The following is an 18,898-nucleotide window of genomic DNA, read 5'->3' as shown; positions in this document are numbered from 1 at the left end:
GTGAATAAAGATTTAGTTTAAGAATAACTCTGACTTGTGTGATAAGTTTCTCTCATTTGATATTAACCACCACATTTGGCGATGGGGATGTGAATCTTCACTTGGTGACCGCTCCTGACGACCTGGGTAAATGGTGCGCCAGGGATCCCTCTAACTTGGGATCTCAGGGAGACCACACTTCGGGAACAGGACAAATGGACCAACCTTTGATCTGAGAGGCAGCGAGCCGAGTGGATACCATCAGTATAGTATATATAGTGGATACCATCAGTATAGTATATATAGTGGATACCATCAGTATAGTATATATAGTGGATACCATCAGTATAGTATATATAGCGGATACCATCAGTATAGTATATATAGTGGATACCATCAGTATAGTATATATAGTGGATACCATCAGTATAGTATATATAGTGGATACCATCAGTATAGTGTATATATAGTGGATACCATCAGTATAGTGTATATAGTGGATACCATCAGTATAGTATATATAGTGGATACCATCAGTATAGTATATATAGTGGATACCACATCTCCAACGTAGTTTAAAAAAAGAGGTGAGTGAAACACGCAAAGTGGAGTTTTTAGAAAAGCCTCGTAGGCTCTGAGTGTGTATTGCTGTGTGGAGGTGTAAACAGGGCCCAGTCAGTAGGCTCTGAGTGTGTATTCCTGTGTGGAGGTGTAAACAGGGCCCAGTCAGGAGGCTCTGAGTGTGTATTCCTGTGTGGAGGTGTAAACAGGGCCCAGTCAGGAGGCTCTGAGTGTGTGTTCCTGTGTGGAGGTGTAAACAGGGCCCAGTCAGGAGGCTCTGAGTGTGTTCCTGTGTGGAGGTGTAAACAGGGCCCAGTCAGGAGGCTCTGAGTGTGTGTTCCTGTGTGGAGGTGTAAACAGGGCCCAGTCAGGAGGCTCTGAGTGTGTTCCTGTGTGGAGGTGTAAACAGGGCCCAGTCAGGAGGCTCTGAGTGTGTATTGCTGTGTGGAGGTGTAAACAGGGCCCAGTCAGGAGGCTCTGAGTGTGTATTCCTGTGTGGAGGTGTAAACAGGGCCCAGTCAGGAGGCTCTGAGTGTGTATTCCTGTGTGGAGGTGTAAACAGGGCCCAGTCAGTAGGCTCTGAGTGTGTATTCCTGTGTGGAGGTGTAAACAGGGCCCAGTCAGGAGGCTCTGAGTGTGTATTCCTGTGTGGAGGTGTAAACAGGGCCCAGTCAGGAGGCTCTGAGTGTGTATTCCTGTGTGGAGGTGTAAACAGGGCCCAGTCAGGAGGCTCTGAGGCTGAGTCAGCTATCTGTGTGAACTGGATGAAAACTAGAATCTGTGTTTACTAGTTAAGACCATTTGTGATATAGTATAAGATGGTACGGTGCACCTGGAATTATTTTAAACCTGTACCCCATTTTAGAAGTATTGAAAGATGTAAATGTATGAGTTTCATTATCCTAGGAACTAACCATTAGATAAATGTGAAAATATTCCTGCAGGTTAAAATATTGTTGAAAAACAACTAATTGATTAGGTATGTTTGGGAATAGCATTGTGTGACTGTGATATGAGAGTTGTGTGACTGTGGTATGAGCGTTGTGTGACTGTGATATGAGAGTTGTGTGACTGTGGTATGAGAGTTGTGTGACTGTGGTATGAGAGTTGTGTGACTGTGATATGAGCGTTGTGTGACTGTGATATGAGAGTTGTGTGACTGTGATATGAGAGTTGTGGAAATGAGTCTTAATCTGATGTTTGGATAGTAACATAGAAATATGCTGAATCAGATGATTGAAATGTGGATAATAAGCGGGATGATATTTTAGAAAGCAGCGGAAGGTCTATAGTTCCTGGGAGGCTTGATTTTGCCGTGGTCTCTGGGAGGTTAGAGAACCGTTGAGGATCCCATGGTCATTGTCTGGGAAACAAAAGTTTATTTTTTGTTCTGCTGGGAGGATGTTTGGAGAGATGCTTCGTTGCTATGGAGAGTCCCTGAAAAAGCAAATGGAATGGTTGTCGTGACTACCTGAGAATTTCTTACGTTTTATATGGATTCTGTGAATATATGAAAATATGATGAATTGTATGTGTGTATAATCGATTACTAGAGGTTTGATGAAGTAATACTGGGAATATAATTAGATACAATTTAAACAACCCATATGTAGACGAACGTAGGTTTTGAGTTGGTATCTTTAATCGATTATTTGATAAAGATGAGGTTTAAGCATTATTAAACAGTCTACAAAGTCTGGGCAGTTGTCTCAGAAACTGATGGGAGTGTGTCCACTTTAGGGTAAGTTGCCCTAAGGATGAAACTATAAAACGTCCGGGTACCTTAATTGAAATAAAACTGCCCTTAAGGCGTAGGGTTCTTCCCAGTATGAGAGGAGTTGCTAGATTTATTGAATAAACCTTTTTCCATAAAGTTAGAGTGAACCAAGGTGTCTGACTAGCTGTTGATGTTGAAGAAGCGTCCCGTAAAGGTTCCTGGAGTTTAGGGGTTCTTCAAATTGAACATTGAAACTGTGGGGGAACCCCTATAAGTTCCTCAAAGAACATTTTGGGGTTCATTTTTTTAACTCTCGGTCCACCCTCCCTGCATTATAAAAAACATATTTTAATAACAACAATATTGACAATATTGATTTAAATAATTCATTGTTTATTTAGTGGCACCACAAATGTGAATTAATATTTACAAAACACATAAAAAAATGCAACATTTCTGCAGACCTGTCAGACCCTAATAAATAATACATTTACTTTGTATAGTGATTTTCATGACATTTAAAATATATAAATAATAATGATGTACAATAAAAATAACATTAAAAATGAATCATAGGTAAACTAACAATATTGTAGACTTGATGCTAAAAACAGATTTTTCAGCTTTAGTGTGTATATTGTATCCACTTAGTTATGTTAGGAAGTTTTCCATCTTTATGACCGGCCCTGTTAACTTCACCCCAACTTCTCTTATCCCCAGAACACAGTAACTTAACAACATAAGTGTTCTTCTGACATTTTGGGGAAATTTAACATAAAATAAAACATCCAGCCGTAGCAGAGCTCCAAGTCCCATGGGGACGTCCTCGAGGGCCTGGATGTTCTCCCCATCAAAGGCCAGCGGGATTTCACTCTCATGGTGAAATGGATTTCCACCGATGTGCAGTAAAGGAGTGAAGAGCGGTGAAATCTGTGTCAACAAAAGTAAGAAAAGATTAATACACATACAATTAACAAAGAACAGAACAAATGTTCAGCTGTAGTTTTATATAAGCATGCACACCTATGTTTATGAAGAAACAGATGATTGGTGCATAGGCATACCTTGTCACGGACATAAAGGCCACTCGGGTCCTCATTGAAGAGGTAGGGCAAGAGCAGAATCGCTGCTGTGGTCTCCAGTCCTAGTAAAGTAAAGCAATGATCTTACTACACTTGCTAATTTTACTAGAAAATTCATTAGAGAAAGGGAAGGAATAAGAGCAAATCCCTCTTCTGTATTGTCCTTCAGGGACTGTCAAAATAGCAGGATGATGTCCTCACCCCTGCCTCGCCTCTCTACCTCTAATAGTCCTTGAATTATCTTTTTGTCTATATCCATTCCATGGACTTGATTAATTTCTGAGAAGATCTGAAAAGATCATTTGCACACATTTGTATGCTAATAGATGTCAGTTTGTATTGACTGCTATGTAGGTTAAATGTACACTTCAAATACAGCTGTCCTACAACATATCTGTACCTTCTTCTTGATCCCAATTGCATTGTGTCCATGTTCTGTCCTATAAGAGTTTCAAAGGAAGAGAAAATGTGTCAAAGAATAGTCTTACAAGCATTAATATATATATATATATATATATATATATATATATATATATATATATATACTTTGTAATTTGTAAGTCGCTCTGGATAAGATCGTCTGCTAAATTACGTAATTGTAAATGTACTACATCAATATTTAAAGATAAATGTCATCAACATACAATGTAATGTAAAATAGAAGAACATATTGGAGAAAGCACTAGCCAATACAGTACTGCCATACAGTAACAGTACTGCCATACAGCCCTAATATCACATTTCAAGATATCTTTGTACACAAATTGTTCAATATTTTATCAGGCTGACTTGAAAGATCATACGCAACATTTTGCTGCGTGGCAATACTGTGTTTGGATTCTGAAGGGCATTCATACAAAAGAGGTAGTCTAGACACTGTATTAATACCATTATGCATTTGAATCCCATCTACAGCTACCATCTAAGATATTAATTTCCCTCCACAAGGGGGCGAACATGTAACGTTTCCAAAATGGGATAGTATTGTACATGTAACGTCTCCAAAATGGGATAGTATTGTACATGTAACGTTTCCAAAATGGGATAGTATTGTACATGTAACGTTTCAAAATGGGATAGTATTGTCCATGTATCGTTTCCAAAATGGGATAGTATTGTCCATGAAACGTTTCAAAAAATGGGATAGTATTTTACATGTAACGTTTCCAAAAATGGGATTGTATTGTACATGTAACGTTTCCAAAATGGGATAGTATTGTACATGTAACGTTTCCTAAATGGGATAGCATTGTACATGTAACGTTTCCTAAATGGGATAGTATTGTACATGTAACGTTTCCTAAATGGGATAGTATTGTACATGTAACGTCTCCAAAATGGGATAGTATTGTACATGTAACGTTTCCAAAATGGGATAGTATTGTACAATAACGTTTCCAAAATGGGATAGTATTGTACATGTAACGTTTCCTAAATGGGATAGTATTGTACATGTAACATTTCCAAAATGGGATAGTATTGTACATGTAACGTCTCCAAAATGGGATAGTATTGTACATGTAACGTTTCCAAAATGGGATAGTATTGTACAATAACGTTTCCAAAATGGGATAGTATTGTCCATGTAACGTTTCCAAAATGGGATAGTATTGTACATGTAACGTTTCCAAAATGGGATAGTATTGTACATGTAACGTTTCCAAAATGGGATAGTATTGTACATGTAACGTTTCCTGAATGGGATAGTATTGTACATGTAACGTTTCCTAAATGGGATAGTATTGTACATGTAACGTTAAGCCCCCTTGTGAGTTAATAGTATTGCATGCTGTAGCAGCCTATATAAAGAGGAAGACCTCCATTGACGATTCAGTTCGTTGTAACATCTCGTCTGGACAGGTCACCGTCCTTACTTAGTTAGTTAGTTAGTTAACGAAGCTAACGTTAGCTAGTTTATTAACACAAAAGTGAGAACTGCTTTAGATTGGAAACTTACGTTAATGAGTGTAAAGCCATGTTGGCTTTATGGAAACGATATACAATATATGGGAAAGAATATAGTTGAGGAAATAATCCAAACCTAGTTGTGCCTAGTTAGGACATAACGTTAGCTAGCTAGCTAACGGTACTGTACTGTAGCTCATACAACGCCGACGGTCAAACCCGGCTTTCTAATATTTACGTTCATTAACTATAGTAACGTTATGGAAGATATTCACAGAAAACCGTCATTGTCTTCGTTATTCATTATTAGTGTGTTATATTATTATAATAAATGATTTCGAGACATATTCAGAGCCAAACATCAACCCAACTTAACCTTTTTAACTGTTGTCGCATCCAAACTTGTCACCATCGTTTTTAGTTGTAATTGCGAAGTTCCCGGAAGAAGTCCAGCAACAACGGAGGTTCCTCGATGAACCCACCTTCTAACAAGTTCTTTGAAGAACCTTTTGGGGCTGTTTTTCATTGACCAAGAACCCTACGGTTCTTAGGGGATCTGAGAACAACTCCAGTTGAACCCTTCATTTTTAGAGTGTAGTCGGCTCTATTTACTCTCAGATTCAAACATGATGATTAGCATCAACGATCAAGTCAGCTGCTGCTGCTCCAATACAGTATGAGGTGAGATGGTGAACTGATGTTGAACTGGGCAGTCAGCTGCTGCTGCTCCAATACAGTTTGAGGTGAGACGGTGAACTGATGTTGAACCGGGCAGTCAGCTGCTGCTGCTCCAATACAGTATGAGGTGAGACGGTGAACTGATGTTGAACTGGGCAGTCAGCTGCTGCTGCTCCAATACAGTATGAAGTGAGACGGTGAACTGATGTTGAACTGGGCAGTCAGCTGCTGCTGCTCCAATACAGTATGAGGTGAGACGGTGAACTGATGTTGAACCGGGCAGTCAGCTGCTGCTGCTCCAATACAGTATGAGGTGAGACGGTGAACTGATGTTGAACTGGGCAGTCAGCTGCTGCTGCTCCAACACAGTATGAGGTGAGACGGTGAACTGATGTTGAACTGGGCAGTCAGCTGCTGCTGCTCCAATACAGTATGAGGTGAGACGGTGAACTGATGTTGAACCGGGCAGTCAGCTGCTGCTGCTCCAATACAGTATGAGGTGAGACGGTGAACTGATGTTGAACCGGGCAGTCAGCTGCTGCTGCTCCAATACAGTATGAGGTGAGACGGTGAACTGATGTTGAACCGGGCAGTCAGCTGCTGCTGCTCCAATACAGTATGAGGTGAGACGGTGAACTGATGTTGAACCGGGCAGTCAGCTGCTGCTGCTCCAATACAGTATGAGGTGAGACGGTGAACTGATGTTGAACCGGGCAGTCAGCTGCTGCTGCTCCAATACAGTATGAGGTGAGACGGTGAACTGATGTTGAACCGGGCAGTCAGCTGCTGCTGCTCCAATACAGTATGAGGTGAGACGGTGAACTGATGTTGAATCATAATGATTAAGTTAATTAAAATGAATTAGTGAAACTGTTAAAAAAAAATTATATGGCATATTAAATATTTTACGCTATTGTTATCATATTGGAATATTGTACATCATATTAAATATATTAGGCTATTGTTATCATATAGAAACATCATGGAATATTGTACATCATATTAGCATCAAGAAACATTATTGTTTCAATTCAATTTCACATAATAAGGATATTTAATATTTTCAAGTTCAGAAGTCAGAACCCATCACCTGCTATGTAAAAGAGACAGAAGAATGCACAATGGTCAATGCTATCTGGGATCCTTGGGACATCCCTACCCTTAACCCTAACCTTAACCTCTACCTTAACTATTATAAATGTCAACTTCAACGGGCTAGGGACGTCCCAAGGATGTATCTCTACCTGAAAATACATGATCTAAGTGATTGATAGTTGGTATTCAGCAGTCATAAAGCCTTATTTACTTTAATGAACTACTAAAATTGTGATTTTGTCAGACAGCAGCTCTACACTTTATTGACTGACTGATCCATTCATCCTTCCATCCCTCCTCAGCCTTCCTCTCCTCTGAAGACCCAGTGAGGGTGGAGCTCAGTCAGAGAGCTGTTGAGGGACTGGTTAGGAAGAACACTTCTACAGCCAGAGAGCTGAGAGGTCACACATGGTTTAGATGGTAAATATTTATGTCCCCTTAGCGGTTCATCACGTCAGCAAAAGGGAATATGTTCCATCATCCATGTTTATTTACATTAGTGCAAATTGTCCACTGATATTGGTGTAATTTCTCACCCCTTTTGGCTCTATGAAAGTTAAATTCCTCTCAGGCACAAACATTTGTTCTTTGATATTATGAAGGTAATTTGTGTCAAATGTACTTTTCCCCACTCATTCACCCCATCTCTTTACATTGCTTATGCATATTCAGTGGCCTGACTGCGTCCAGACTATGTCAAAGGCCCATCCTGGTAGATCTGAACCTAATGCAGCTTGGAGTGATCGGATGACAGAAGTCACATTTAGGTGCCAGGTGTAACTGAGGCCATAGATGCTCCATATCCATTACTTTGAGTGTTTTATATAATATGACTAAATGTGTTTCTGTGTTGCAGGGACAGTCAGAAATGGAACAGTAAGGCCACAGAACATGACATAATCAGAGCTGTGGGAGACCACCTCAAGCCCCTGGTAGAGCCGGGGGTGGTGTTTACCACTCCACCACGCCTTCAGCAGGCTGGAAAAGTGGGATTGATCCATTTGTTTGTTTCGGTTTGAAGTAGTTGAATCCTTTGACGTATTGTTGAATTAAACATTTATCTTCAACAAATGCACTGGGTTGGTTGAAAAGTGATACTAAACGTACAGACCAGCACTATTTTGACATAGTGGGAAATATACTGAATTTATACTTTTTTCATAATAAGATGGACCAAGATACGTATTGGTTTTGCAAGAGTCTGTTGATTGTCAGTCATTGGGTTAATTTCTTTTGCAATATGTTCAAATCAAGCTTTATTTATACAGCACATTTCAGACATGGATGCTTCACAGGAAAAAAAATAAAACAATGAAAATAAACAGAAATATTTACCACAACAAACATAAGATTAACAACTGAAAGACGAATTAGCATTCTAAGGAAAATCCATTGATTAAAATATTAATTGGATGCAACATCCAACCCATAATATACGCATGTTTTTAGGAGGGGCTCTGAAAGACACTATGGGGGTGTCCACTGGAAGTTGACTAGTAACAACAACTGGGACCTAAAAGACACCCACCATGAGACCCACTAAATCTGCCCAAGAAGAGGCAAACTAAAGAAAAACCCACACCAAACTTAAAGACAGGAAGTAAACCAAAAAGGTGGAGCAACTAAAGGTGTTGACTCTCCACATGTATCAAGACAACTGGAGCACTGGGCCAGACACTCTTAAATAGAACCTGGACCAGCTCAGGTGAAACACCTTCCCATATATTCCTTCCCTATATACACAATATACACAAACATCTCCCACAATAATCATATTACTTGTAATTTTTTTAACAAGCTCCTTAAACTGCACAAGCAGCAATAAATCACTGATATCGATTAGGGGGGAAATCAGGTTGTACGTGATGTTGAAACTAACACAACTTAAAAAACACATGGAAATGGGAGATATCTGTCACCTCACTGGTTAGAGGACAACCTGCAGAAGACAGTCAGCTACATTTTGGAATGATACATTTAAATTTAGGGGTCGCTAAACAAAGGAACACAACATTTATGTCATCACTCATCGATATCATGTTGAAATCAATTGTGTGAGAGGAGGGAGATGAGGTTGCACGTCCTGTTAAACTAACAGCTCAAAATCCACATGGAATCTGGGAGTAATGTGTACATCCCTGGTTAGAGGACAATTTGTAGAAAACAGCTAGCTACATTTTGAAGTGTTGCATTTTGATTCCAGTGGGTCACCAACATGGTAAGTGTAACAGCTCTTTTTGTGTTAGTCACTTTTTGTTAAATCACATAAATAGTAACTCTTCCATTTCAGAGCCTGGATTTTCCCCCTGAGGTTAATATCCATATCATGTTGAAATCAATAGAACAGGGGACAAACATTTAGGGTTCTACATTGTGACATCATTAAAATACTCCTTCTACAATGTTAAAACATTGTACATTGTGAGATTATATCATTGATATCATGAAACAACTCATTCATGAATTTTCTGATGTTTGATCAGATGTCTTTTATCAGAGTATCTCTTGTTACATTGATCACAGCTATAAGGTTTTTCTCCCGTGTGTGTTCTTTGGTGTATCTTCAGTTTGCCAGATTGAACAAAACTCTTGCCACATCGAGTACAGCTATAAGGTTTCTCTCCTGTGTGTCTTCTCTGGTGCATCTTCAGTTCTCCAGATTGAACAAAACTCTTCCCACATTGAGTACAGCTATAGGGTTTCTCTCCTGTGTGTCTTCTTTGGTGTATCGTCAGATGGTTAGATTTTTAAAAAAACTTCCCACATCGAGTACAGCTATAGGGTTTCTCTCCTGTGTGTGTTCTCTGGTGAAGAGTCAGATTGCGCAAGCAAGTAAAACTCTTCCCACATTCATCACAGCTAAAAGATTTCTCTCCTGTGTGTGTTCTCTGGTGTAATTTCAGGCTGGTTGAACGAGTAAAACTCTTCCCACATTCATCACAGCTATACGATTTCTCTCCTGTGTGTGTTCTTTGGTGTACAATAAGATGGCTAGATGTATCAAAACTCTTCCCACATTGAGTACAGCAATAAGCTTTCTCTACTGTGTGGCTTCTCCGATGAATTTTAATGCCTGATGAGGTGAATCTCTTCCCACAGTCAGAGAGGTTAATTATCTTCCCTGTGGGTCTCTGCTGGTGTTTCTTGAGGAGTTCTGATCTGGAGAGACTCTTCTCTGCCTCATCAGCATCATGAGGTTGTTGAGGCTCCCCAGCAGTTAGTAAAACAAACGAAGGGAGGAGGCTTCTGATGTTAACATGCATGAAACCAAGGCTTTTACGGTTACAGAAGTCAACAAATGAGAGCGCCTGGGGACACACAGGGCCTGGGATAACGTCTACATCACCAGAGGAGTAGGATGAGGGCACGGCTAAAGGCTTTCAGAACTGGTCGACTCCCTCCAGTCAGGTCATGTTGACGACTGGCTCCCTCCAGTCAGGTCATGTTGACGACTGGCTCCCTCCAGTCAGGTCATGTTGAAGACTGGCTCCCTCCAGTCAGGTCATGTTGAAGACTGGCTCCCTCCAGTCAGGTCATGTTGACGACTGGCTCCCTCCAGTCAGGTCATGTTGACGACTGGCTCCCTCCAGTCAGGTCATGTTGACGACTGGCTCCCTCCAGTCAGGTCATGTTGACGACTGGCTCCCTCCAGTCAGGTCATGTTGACGACTGGCTCCCTCGTCATTTGTGTGTCTTATTTATTTAATCAAACAGCGTGCTTAAAGCATCAGACAAGTTCAGTACATACAGATTTTATTAAAACACATGGGGTGATTGGTAGAAAGAACAGATGACTCTTGGTTGACCAAGATGTATTTTAGGTGGGGACAGCACTAGAACATGATTTTGGGGCTCCCGAGTGGCACAGCGGACACTGCATCTCAGTGCTTGAGGCTTCACTACGGACACCCTGGTTCAAATCCAGGCTGTATCACAACCGGCCGTGATTTGGAGTCCCATAGGGCGGCGCACAATTGGCCCAGCGTTGTCCAGGGTAGGCAGTCATTGTAAATAAGAATTTGTTCTTAACTGACTTGCCTAGTTAAATAAAGGTTACATTTAAATACATTTAAAAAATAGAGTTTCATGACAAACCATTTTTTACAAATCCGGCAAGGCACCAATTTTGAGACGGGTTTAAAACAAAGGTTTCAAACCAATTCATGAATGTAATTGAATCTAGGTATGTCTTGCCTTTAATGTAATGGCATGAAAAACAATTGGCTGAATATTATACAATGACTTATCAACAGCTCTAATAATTTGCCTCCACAGGAAATCTACACTGGCAATTCTAGAATATACTATATAGCCTAGAAACCTGGTTAAACTATCATTATGACATCATGGATGAATTCTAGAATATACTATATAGCCTAGAAACCTGGTTAAACTATCATTATGACATCATGGATGGATTCTAGAATATACTATATATCCTAGAAACCTGGTTAAACTATCATTATGACATCATGGATGAATTCTAGAATATACTATATATCCTAGAAACCTGATTAAACTATCATTATGACATCCTGGATCAATATATTTTTTCTGTGACTTTTTTTTTCGTCAACCGTTCCATCGCATCTTAAACTTCTAGTCCCTGGGCAGGTTATTAAAAACAATTACAATATAGACAATCATTGAACAGTGAGCACACGCAGAGTAACATAGGACAAGCAAGACATAGCATAAAGACAGAGCAACATAGGACAAGCAAGATGTAGCATAAAGACAGAGCAACATAGGACAAGCAAGACATAGCATAAAGACAGAGCAACATAGGACAAGCAAGACATAGCATAAAGACAGAGCAACATAGGACAAGCAAGATGTAGCATACAGACAGAGCAACATAGGACAAGCAAGATGTAGCATAAAGACAGAGCAACATAGGACAAGCAAGATGTAGCATACAGACAGAGCAACATAGGACAAGCAAGATGTAGCATACAGACAGAGCAACATAGGACAAGCAAGACACAGCATACAGACAGAGCAACATAGAACAAGCAAGATGTAGCATACAGACAGAGCAACATAAAACAAAAAGCAACAAGACAAAATCTATAAAAGCAACAAAGTGTTTCCACACCTCACAAGCTACAGACAACAGACAACATGGAAAGTGGTAATACACAGCTAGTGATTATGTTCACAAATCTGATTGACCTTTAGCCATGTCTTCATGCAATTTGTGAAAGTGTGATATGTGGTGCAGTTATGTGTGTCTGATGGCAGTGTATTCCAGACATGCGACGCTCTCACAGAGAAAGCAGATTTACTAAAGGTGCTTTTCCTTAAGGGAACTATACAGTCACCTCTCATGGCAGACCTTGTGGATCTGCTGCCATAGGTTTGGGTTTTCTGTTTTACAAAAATACTGAGTGGAGGGGGAGCCAGGCCATTTAGGATCTTGAATACAAGACATGCGTCGGTGTATTGCACAAGATCTTCCCAACTCAGGAGCTCATGCTTTCTGAGGATGTAACAGGTATGATTTCATCCATCTCAAGGCATCGGGGGAAAAGTTGAACTTGGACAATTTTGTGATGAGAATCTCATGGTTAACAGTATCGAAAGCCTTCCTTAGGTCCAGAAACACAGCCCCGACAACGCCCCCTTTGTCCATCTTGGACTTGACATTTTCCAGAAGAAAGCAGAAGAAAGCAGTTATGTTATAAATACAAGTTCAATCTGTACTTCAATGCACATCTGTTGTGCATTATAAAAACAGAGGAAGAAAGAGGAGGTGGTGAGAGAGGTGTAAAAGACAGAAAGGGAAAGAGGTAAGCACATAGGAGCAGGGAAGGCAGCACATGATTAATGAATCACAGTGCTACATAAATATTCTCTCAGTTCATCACAATTACATAATAGTGTCTCTCGTCGACCCAAAGGTTCTTAAAAGCAGGTGAGGTGGCGATGATGGGACTGGGGGTTGGCATCCTCTCACATCAAAACATACCTGCAGACGAGAGACAGATGGAGAGAGAGAGCATGTTTAAACCTTGTGTTTTTATTTTTTATTCTAACATTGTTAGTCATCAATCAGGAGGTGAAATGTAAAACTGACCTTGGATCATTAACTCTGGGACTATTGCATCTCTGTCTGTATTTCAATGTAAAGCATCTCTTTAATAATACTTCCTGTATAATATAAACTGACCTGGGATCATTAACTCTGGGACTACTGCATCTCTATCTGTATTTCAATGTAAAGCATCTCTTTAATAATACTTCCTGTTGACCTGACCAAGTGACCTCTCACCTCTGATCATGCTGTGCCCTCTATGTAGCCAGTTCAGATGCAGGAGGGGTTCCCTGACACAGCTGATATAACCTAGAGGATTTAGGGAGAAGAGGAGAGAGCGATAAAGTGAAGGAGAGAGACTGTTATTGAGAAAATAAGGTAGTTAAAGCGACAGTGTTCAACAGGAATCTGTGTGTGGCCTCACCTGGTGTCCACACCACACTAAGTGGCTGCAGAGTACTTTATGCTGAAAAACATGAACGGACCCACAAGGACAAACAATATAGCGTAGTTATAGAAATAATGAAGTGTCTCACTATTCTCCATGGTTGGCCCTCTTGCCTATTCTTTGAAGGTGGAAGGAGCCACAGTTATACACCTGAGCCTGTTTACTGCACAACACAATCCATCAATCAGATTGATACATGAGTGTGTAGGTGTGGGTTATAGGGTGTCTAATTGTTCTACATTTTTTCAATATGGGTGATTTAAAATAGCCTGTTTTGTTTTTGTACAGACATCACACCCTTACCTACACAGCACCCTCACCTGAGAAGTAGAAATCAAAGGGAGAGAAACCGTGAATTGAATAACTGCAGTTGACATAGCTCAGTAAATGGAAGAATACTCTTATTGCAATGTGAATGGCTCTTAAAAGAGCTTTTGGTTGTGCATAGTGACGTCTATGGTGTTGTCAGGGAACAGCACCCTCTTTGAAGAAGTAGGAGGTGAAGATCTCCTGCACACGGATTGCCTCTCTTGCTGCGTTGTTGGACCCCATCCTTGAAACATCCTGCAGAGCAGCAGACTCCTCCTCTGGCACACGGCGACGAGCTGCAGATCCCCTCCTGGTCCTCGTGTCCATCCTCATGAAGTCACGCAGGACAAAGGGAGCCTTCACACACCTGAATTCCTCCAGGAGGCAGTCCTAGATGACCCTGGTCACCCAACCTTGCAGTGCCCTACACGGTAACTGTAGGCAATCGTTTTGAAGGAATCTCCAGTTACAAGGTATCTGTAGGAATATGGAAGACAATGTAATTATTAGACTGTTACATCACCAGGTCATTGTGGATTACTAAAGTATAATATCCCTGATAACAAATCATGATAACATTGGATTGATAGATGCATGGGCACACATATGTACATGTGTAGCATGTGACAATAACAGAATCATATCAAGGATGGCATCACAAATGAATACATAAATACCACTTGAAGCTTGATGATGAGTTTGAATCATTTGAATCAGCTGTGCAGTGTGAAGGCAAAAACAACAATGTGCCCCTCTTTGAGTCCCCAGGACTGAGAACCACTGCTCTTCATTGGGACCTCTTCATATGTAGACTGGCTTTCATAGAGCTCTTTATCTGAGGACAGAAAACCTCACAAGAAACAGACTTCATTATAGTCAGATTACACCACACTGAATATTATGTTACTATTATCTCCGTCCTCACTTCTAGGGACAGGAACTACACAAAAGTACCTGCCCTATCCAGAATAGCCTCCTCTCTCACTGACAGTTGGGGCTGCTATCCTTTCACCCTCCTCCATGGCTGTTAGCTAGCTACCTACAAATGCATTTGGAGTTTGTTTTTTACAGTGATAAATACATCAAGATAGCTAGCTAATATGTAGTTAGGTAGATGGTGATATTTCATTCACTTAGCTATCTATCTATACAGTATGTGTAGTTGTCTAGATAGATAGCTAGCTCATTTAGCAGCTCATCTGAGTTAGCCTGCACTGTAGCTAGTTAGCTAATAATACATTGTTGTTTTTTTACATTTTCATAATCTATTTACTTACTTACTTGAATAGGTTCTCCCAGCCATGTGGACAATTGGAAACAGGGCAGCAAAGTTTGTTTGTCATCAGATAGTTTTAGAGGATATTACTATTGAACTACAGAAAAACAACTGTCTTTTGTGGCTCTCTCCAGGTAACCAGGACAATAAATCAGAGGAGTGACTGGGGGAGAGGTCTCCACACTCACACAATCCCCCACAGGTCTACTGTGAAACCTCACACCTTCACAATAGTGTTTGAGTCTATTACTCCAGAAAGTACACATGATTGGTCGCCCCCAGGTCCAGACAGTACCACCTGGAAAACTATCCATGTCCAATTTGAATACATGTGAGGCAGCTCCCAATGGGACCAATCAGATTATACTCAGTCCTATACCGTGTATCCACCTATAACCTACACTGATAAACTACAATTACATAGCTGTTACTGTGTAACTGCAATGTTGTTTTGACAGCTAAGCTAAAGTTATGTAATAACATAGTAACAAATGTACACTAAATGTAAAATGTTAACATTATGACTTTATATTCTCAAAATAAATATATTACATTTTGTAATTGGAGGAATGTAATCGTAAAGCCACATAGCACTATTGGAGTGTACTCCACCTCCTGTTTTATAGATGTCATGCTGGCCTGACGAGGTACACATTGTGACACCTGATTGAAGGAGGAAAAATATTAGGACTGATTGAGCTATAGTTTTCAGAAGTGTTTCAATAGTTCTCAATAGCAAATTGCCAACTATTAAAACAAACACAAAAACATTTGCATATTTTTTCACAAGAAGTATCAGAATAGAATAGCCAGTTTAATTTAGATAAGAGGACGTTAGATTTATAATTACCCATTTGTCTATGTCAGCCCTGGCCAATAAAATCTTTTTGAGATTGCATCTCTAGTTTTTTGCTTGCATGGAACACAACAAAGATGTTGTTGGCCTCCTCAGCAGCACAGACGACCTTTGTCCAGAAGGCACGGGAGGTGTCTTTGTACCTGCTGTACTATAGCTGTAACGGGTCCTATGTGTAGCTGGTGTAGAGAGTCAGGCGCAGGACAGCAGATATGAGTAATCAACGTACTTTTACTCAAAATGTCAAAAATACAAAGTAAAAAATACACGCACACCATGACAGACCGAAAAAACAATAAACAATCACTCACAAAACCCCATGGGGAAACAGAGGGTTAAATAATGAACCAGTAATTGTGGGAGATGAAATCAGGTGTGTAAAACAAAGACAAAACAAATGGAAAATGAAAAGTGGATCGGCGGTGGCTAGACGGCCGGTGACGTCTGTATATATTTTGATAAAGGTTAGAATCTATGAAACTATGACATTTAGATAAATCTCTCAGCCGTTTGGATTTGATAGTCAGCTATTTAGTCATATGCACAGGTGAGCGTAAACGATGCGTTATTAATCCCAATGTTAAATTAAATGATGTTTTAGGTTGAACACTAGTAGATCTGACGTCACAAAAACGTTTTGCCAACTACAAATTAACACAACAACATTGAATTGACACGAGATTTGCTATTAAAAGGCTGATCTCTGAGGAAGATTGGGTGTAAACGACTCAACTCGGCCTTGTGTCATAACAGTTTCAAATTGCTATAAGACGATATAATAAATATTATAGTCATGGCGGTAGATAAGACAACGGGTTGATAGTTTTAGACCAATTAATAATGGAACAATCCACAGATAAAGTGTACTTGTAAATCTCGCCTTCAACAACAAAATCAATGGCCTTTTTCAGATTTTTTTTTTTTTTTCCCCCTCCTTGGTCAAGCCCACGGGACAGCCACCATTGCTTTTGTAATTGACAAAGTTACTATCGGTTGCAGGATCCATTCTTCTGAAAACATCCGTTTTCCAAATGAAATCAATCAACTGTGTTGTAATAATCTGCGACGTTGTGACATTTCTGCCAGTTGTGTAATTTGGATAACCTTGCCTAATGTCAGTCATCAATGAAGCTTCTTGTTGTTGCTTTACTGAAAGGTCAAATGAGAAGTATGGCGTAGTGTAGGTAGGCCTGACGTCTTCCATGATATGTTGTGACACTTCAAAAAATAAAAATACTCTACAGTATAAAAGCCATTAACAGTAAAACGAAGCACTCTTTCACAAAAAAGAGGCTTCAGCAACCCACAGAAAGACGCCCACGTTTATATATTGTTTTGGAAAACACATGGTGACGTGTAAATACAAACTTATCATTACAATCTTTATCATCTGTGATGCTGATAATATACAGTGTGTTTTCCGTAGCAGTGGAGCCATATCACCTTATAGTCAGAAGAACAATGAGTGTGTCTGGATGTGGAATACGTTGGATCTTGGACAAGCCACAGTGATGGAAAATAAATCACTTCATTCTGTCTTTATTGTATATCATGATATCTGTGAGGCAAGACAATACCATATGTTATGATTAAAAAGACAAACCAAAACTGTTGTGTCATTTGAGGTTAACTAAATGTAGAAATAAGGACAGGGGAGAATAAAGAGGATCAGGGGAGAATAAAGAGGATCAGGGGAGAATAAAGAGGACAGGGGAGAATAATGAGGACCAGGGGAGAATAAAGAGGATCAGGGGAGAATAAAGAGGATCAGGGGAGAATAAAGAGGATCAGGGGAGAATAAAGAGGACAGGGGAGAATAAAGAGGATCAGGGGAGAATAAAGAGGATCAGGGGAGAATAAAGAGGATCAGGGGAGAATAAAGAGGATCAGGGGAGAATAAAGAGGATCAGGGGAGAATAAAGAGGATCAGGGGAGAATAAAGAGGACAGGGGAGAATAAAGAGGATCAGGGGAGAATAAAGAGGATCAGGGGAGAATAAAGAGGATCAGGGGAGAATAAAGAGGACAGGGGAGAATAAAGAGGACAGGGGAGAATAAAGAGGATCAGGGGAGAATAAAGAGGATCAGGGGAGAATAAAGAGGACAGGGGAGAATAAAGAGGACAGGGGAGAATAAAGAGGATCAGGGGAGAATAAAGAGGACAGGGGAGAATAAAGAGGATCAGGGGAGAATAAAGAGGATCAGGGGAGAATAGAGGGACAGGGGAGAATAAAGAGGACAGGGGAGAATAAAGAGGATCAGGGGAGAATAAAGAGGATCAGGGGAGAATAAAGAGGACAGGGGAGAATAAAGAGGACCAGGGGAGAATAAAGAGGATCAGGGGAGAATAAAGAGGGTCAGGGGAGAATAAAGAGGATCAGGGGAGAATAAAGAGGACAGGGGAGAATAAAGAGGACAGGGGAGAATAAAGAGGCTCAGGGGAGAATAAAGAGGACCAGGGGAGAATAAAGAGGATCAGGGGAGAATAAAGAGGATCACGGGAGAATAAAGAGGATCAGGGGAGAATAAAGAGGATCAGGGGAGAATAAAGAGGACAGGGGAGAATAAAGAGGATCAGGGGAGAATAAAGAGGATCAGGGGAGAATAAAGAGGATCAGGGGAGAATAAAGAGGATCACGGGAGAATAAAGAGGATCAGGGGAGAATAAAGAGGATCAGGGGAGAATAAAGAGGGTCAGGGGATAATAAAGAGGATCACGGGAGAATAAAGAGGATCAGGGGAGAATAAAGAGGACAGGGGAGAATAAAGAGGATCAGGGGAGAATAAAGAGGATCAGGGGAGAATAAAGAGGATCAGGGGAGAATAAAGAGGACAGGGGAGAATAAAGAGGACAGGGGAGAATAAAGAGGTTCAGGGGAGAATAAAGAGGATCAGGGGAGAATAAAGAGGATCAGGGGAGAATAAAGAGGACAGGGGAGAATAAAGAGGATCAGGG

This window comes from Salmo salar, unplaced genomic scaffold (genome assembly GCF_905237065.1).
Source record: "Salmo salar unplaced genomic scaffold, Ssal_v3.1, whole genome shotgun sequence".
Lineage (NCBI taxonomy): Eukaryota > Metazoa > Chordata > Actinopteri > Salmoniformes > Salmonidae > Salmo > Salmo salar.
The sequence above is the reverse complement of the archived record's forward strand: the minus strand, read 5'-3'. Positions refer to the sequence as shown.